The following is a 6,000-nucleotide window of genomic DNA, read 5'->3' as shown; positions in this document are numbered from 1 at the left end:
TTTTAAGATTTTGTTACGGAACATGTAAAATCCGCAGAGTAGTGGAGAACTGGTAGAGCTCATTTCCGCATCCACTGAGCTCGGCGAGTGCGGAAGTGGAGGTGAGCCATGGAGCATGGAAATCTTCCAGAATGACAATGATATTATATTACTATAGATAGGTTATACTCAGACATAAGGAGCACAAAAAATACTTCCAGATTTATTTCTGTACCTACGAAGAAATATGTTATTTTTGATTAATTTTCGCATTGCATTTATCTTTGTCATACTCGTGAGCATTTCTCTTTCGCCCTCGGGGAGCTCGTTAGCACGTTCACATTTCTCGCTTGCCCAGATGCGACTAAAGGTAATTTGTACAATTTGTCATAAGGTAAGCGATTCAATTTAGGAACGCCTATAACATATAACTATCTTGAGTTATAATAAATCAATAAATGAAGATAATCTACGTCCGAAATCATTTAGTAAACACATTTTGTAAGATTACACCCTAATTGCACAACAAAATCTTCTGTCTCTCTCCTTAGCGTTTATGCCGGGTGCATCCTCCGCTATTGTTTCGGAGCCCAGGGTTTGCTTTTTTCTTCCTAAACATCCAGCCAGCCAGCAAAAATGTCCTATAATATTGAATTTAATTTAATACCCGCGCTACGGAAGGTTGCTTAAAGACTGACCGAAAATTATGGACGTATTCGAACAATGCGATATCGATCTGACAATGTCAAAAAAGACATTTCTTCAACCAAAAACGTCATTTTTGACACTATCAGATCGGTATCGTACCGCAGTGATCTCTCTTAGAAGCTTTGATTTTGGGCCATTTGTTGGATTAAGTGCGATGACAGAAGGGATTTGTTTTTACGATTGAAATCCTCAAAGGTTATTTCAAAGACTATCAAATACTTTTGCTGTTTAAAGACTAATCCCTAAAATATTAAAAACCGGCCAAGTGCGAGTCGGACTCGCGTTCCAAGGGTTCCGGTACATTAAGTCCGACTCACGTTTTACTGTACATTTCTAATAGGTTTTCCTGTCATCTATAGGTAGGTATAGGTAGGTGTAGGTTTCTCCGCTCCCTTTTCTACTCCTTGCTTCAAGCTAGCGAATGGTATGCGTGCTTCTACGAATCTAGGAGGAAATCTTGGCTTTGTACCTAGAGCGACATTCTAACGTTAGAATCCGTTCTTGATATGACATTAATTTTATTTCACTCGCATTGCATCTCACTCGTACTTAATTAGTGTGAGTGTATAATATATATCAAATCAATATAAGATTTATAAAGTTCGAATAACCTTAGGAGGTTCTTGTCAGAAATTAAGTTGGATTCATAAAGACGACGACGAGGTAACTATATTAAACTCGTAATTTATGGTGAGCGTATAGTCAACATTTTATAGATTAAAACAAAATTATTAATTTGCTCAACGGCAAAATAATAACGTAATTATCTTTAGTAATAGTCAATCAGTGCTTACCCGTTATACTTACTTGAGTCGGCGCGCATTTCACATTTGTACGGCCGGAAGCCGGTCGGCTCCTCGCGGACGCGACCGGATCCGGACGGATTCCAGCGCTTCTGCCATAATAAACTTCTGTCATACATTGAAAATGCGCTCGGGCGCGGCCCGACTCCAGTCGGTCCGTGGTAATGTTCCCAAATTAATAAGCGGGTTATCTTTGTAAATATATAAATATGTATACTTATCGTTGCCTAATACCCATAGTGCAAGCTTGGGTAAGTAGGTACAGTCGCCATCAGATATATCGGAGCGGCTACGGCGCTCACAAATATCTGAACACGCCTCTATTGTCAGGGCGTTAGAGTGCGTGTTCAGATATTGTGAACACCTTGGCCGCTCCGATATATCTGATGGCGACTGTACTGTAGGTATGTACTTAGTTTGAGGCTAGGTCTGTGTAAGACTGTCCCTCAAAAAATAAAAAGAACTGCATAGATGATTTTTTAGGGTTCCGTAGACAAATGGCAAAAAACGGAACCCTTATGGATTCGTCATGTCTGTCTGTCTGTCCGTCCGTATGTCACAGCCACTTTTTTCCGAAACTACTGTTGAAACTTAGTAAGTATATGTATTCTGTGAACCGCATTAAGATTTTCGAACACAAAAATAGAAAAAAAAAAACAATATTTTGGGGGTTCCCCATACTTAGGGGTCATCCATTAATTACATCACACGTTTAGGGGGAGGGAAGGGGTCAAGAAAATGTGACATATTGTGACATGGGGGAGGGGGGAGACACAAACTTTGTGACATCACTTTAACTTCATCAGTAACCGAAAATTTATTTAAATTATTTTATTCGCTGTACATTTAAATAACAAGTTTTTAAAACGATAATCGTTTTCATTTGTTTAATTTTCTTTCCTAAGCAGTTTTGGGTTATAAAATTACTAATATTTATATCGTCAAAAATATTTTGATAAAATATTAATAATACTTAGGTACTTAATTCGATTTGGTGATTTCGTAGAAAAAATGTGACATCAAACTAGGGGGGAGGGGTTTGCCAAATGTGACCAAGTGTGACAAGGAGGGGGGGGAGGGGTCAAAAAACCTAGAAATTCGTGTGACGGAATTAATGGATGACCCCTTAGAACTGAAACTCAATTTTTTTTTCATCAATCAAACCCATACGTGTGGGGTATCTATGGATAGGTCTTCAAAAATGATAATGAGGTTTCTAATATAATTTTTTTTCTAAACTGAATAGTTTGCGCGAGAGACACTTCCAAAGTCGTAAAATGTGTCCCCCCCCCTGTAACTTCTAAAATAAGAGAATGATAAATCTAAAAGAAATATATGATGTACATTATACTATGCAAACTTCCACCGAAAATTGGTTTGAACGAGATCTAGTAAGTAGTTTTTTTTTAATACGTCATAAATCCCCTAAATACGGAACCCTTTACGGGCGAGTCCGACTCGCACTTGGCTGCTTTTTTTATATTGTTCAATGTTCAACCGTGTTACAGAGGTGTTATTGGATTGACCTGTTTCCTTGCAAACAACTGCAGCTGAGTGTACATTTAGAAATAAATAATTTATATTGCTTTTCGTGCTTCTTACTCGCTGTGGTACGGAAATTAAACCAAGGTTTGCAGGCAGCTCTACCGTTCTGAGCAAAAAAGCGGTATCTGCAAACGAGTTTTATATGACATATTGCTATTTGCCTTAGAAAGGCTGATATCAAACGCTAAGGATATGAGTTTTTTTTTGCTCCAAGGCATGGTTGTGTGATTTAAAAATATAAGCCACCAAGCTTTCCCTTAAGGTGAAGTGCGTTCAGCCAGTTATTGAAAAATCTGCGCTGTTTTAGACCGTAATACTATTGCCAAAAGTAAGGTATTGGTAAGTAAGGTATAGGTACCTATGGGCCGTATGCGTTGGAGAGTCTGCCATCTTGTGGCCTGTTTCGGAAACATAAACATGTACATTGACACTTCACGCCAAAGCAAGTGCTGCCATCTACCGTTCTCGTACGTTTTCTTGTGCATAGTAGGTTCTGCCATATTGTGGGCTACATTGGTAGCATAAAATTCACATTTACGCCTCGCACCAAAAATCTGACGGCTCCTGTGCTGTAGTGATGGGTAGGACATCAATTTAAAATGAGTTTGTATGAGTACCTCATTTTCTAAAATGAGGTGTTACAATGTCTTACTTCAAATGAGGTGAGGTACTAGCATATTTTCAGCGTCGACTATTCCATTAATTCCAACGGCGACAAAAATATTTAATGTATATACATATTTATGTATTCATAACTTCCTTTATAAATAAATAAATAGTAACATTTAATTGGAGTGCAATTCTGGAGGTTAAGAATAGAACTTTTAGGAGAAAGATAATTTTAGAATCAAGTAAAATGAATAGAGGAGTGAAGTAAGACATTTTTGCGGTACGAAGTACTGCGACAAATTAACAAAATGAGTGGTACAAATGAGGTGCCTCACGAGTGAGCGACTCAACACGTTGTGCTGCCCGCTACAGTTCATGCACGCTCCCTATAGTAATGTTGAGGCCTTTCTCTAGTAACTTCATCGATTTGAATGAAACTTGATTAAAAACATTCGCTTGATAAAAAAATCACGAACATAGGTTTAAAACGCATTATTAAAAAGTTGTCCCTATTTTTGCACAAAAGCTATTCACATGAAAATCACTTCTAAAAATGCAACCGGGATTCGTCTTATTAGACATCTCGCTTGCACTTATTCGAAGCGCATGATGATTGATGAGATGCCCGTTGACAGGACCAAGTGTCCGGTTATATATTGTTTATCATGAATAAAATAATTGATTCTGAAATAAGTAATCAATCATTCGAGAAGAGCCATTATGAGTAAAGTACCTATACACAATTGTAATTTTCTTGTGTTAAAGCAGTTCGTAATGTCATAAGTATATTATGGTCGTCCTTATCCAGGGTAGGTACGTAGAATTCCATGCATAAGAAAGTACCCGGTATAACATTATGGCGTAGCGGTCAAGGTTTGTGAATATGAAAATGTGATATTAACTCAACTTGTTTCCACTGCCAAGCGATAACATATCCTGCTTAGAGATTCAATTTATTATACACTTCCAATAAAACATCCTATTTTCATAGGATTTCCACGGCTTTTAAGCTTTTTTAGAATAAACTACACATATTTCTTGGCATCTTTGCAATATGTGGGATGCCGCCTGGCGCCTTGGCTATTCTTACAAATACTATAACATAAACAACCTCGTATATCACTTGATTACGTTACCGAAATTACGACTTTCATACGTGCCATTAAAGTTTGAAATCCGATACAATATGAGTGTAGAATGCGGCTAAGAAAGCGTGCCTTCCATGTTGCATCGCAAAGTTATATTTACCGTTAGCATAGAGGGTGGCGTCATTTGTTATACATGGAGACAGTATACCTAAGTAGTAAGCTTTGTAAGCTTAGTCACCTGTACCCCTAGTGTAAATTTCATTCGATAGCGTGACGTAGCGTACGCGTTTGCGAGTGTCATTTTGTATGGGATTTAGAGTTTCCAAAACAAAACGTCCCGCTTGGCGCGTTGTTCAAAATCCCACACAAAAATAGACATAACGCAAACGCGAACGCTCATCACTCTATAGAATGAAATGTACACTAGGGTTTCAGTAAATACTATTCTAGAGGTTGTAAATACGTAGGTATTATTCTAGGGATTGAAGTTTGCACTCTTCAGATACCTTTCACTGAGGTTCGCGAGGTCTTCAATCTGTCCCTTGTTTTTGGTGAAAAGGCATTCCAGGACATTGTATTCGACCGTCTGCTCAGGACAGGCACTGAGGGGAGTCACACCAGCCCCATTTATTCCAATGCATGGTAGACACAGTTTCCAACGCCTCCTGTACGCCAGTTTTCTACTGCATGTACTTAACGATAAATAAATATAATCAAAATACTTCGAGACATTGCCACTTCTATCAAATACCATATTCGACAGAAAACAAATAAACTTGAAACTATATTCGCCAATTGGCTATAATAAAGGTACCTAATGTGGCGAACATAATATAAAGTTTCTTGAAGACTCGCTAACTTGAGTCTGAAGGAATTAAATTCAAATGGCACCAAAACATGGGCGGAATAAAACAGTTGCGGAGTTCTTGGCCCGCTGGCAAGGGAAAGCGGCGTGGCAAGCCTGCCCAAGGCAGTAGGGACTGGCCGACCAAGTATAATTTAAATTGGACGATATTACAGATAAATTACTTTATAGGATTTAACAACAGCTAATGGGATCAACTATATCCACCGGAGTAAATATCAACCTTTTTCAAGTTCAACAGAGAAGAAAAATCACAAAAAAAATACCCTCCCGTAGAAAATGGACCAGCCAAAATGAATAAAACAGCCAAATTTTTATTTCGTGATTCGGGGTTGGTCCCATAATAAAAGTTGCTCAGTATAATCCCAAAACCTCCCTGGCAACGGGAATACCCGTATAATGC

Source organism: Cydia amplana, chromosome 18, assembly GCF_948474715.1.
Source record: "Cydia amplana chromosome 18, ilCydAmpl1.1, whole genome shotgun sequence".
Lineage (NCBI taxonomy): Eukaryota > Metazoa > Arthropoda > Insecta > Lepidoptera > Tortricidae > Cydia > Cydia amplana.
This window is presented reverse-complemented; position numbering follows the sequence as displayed.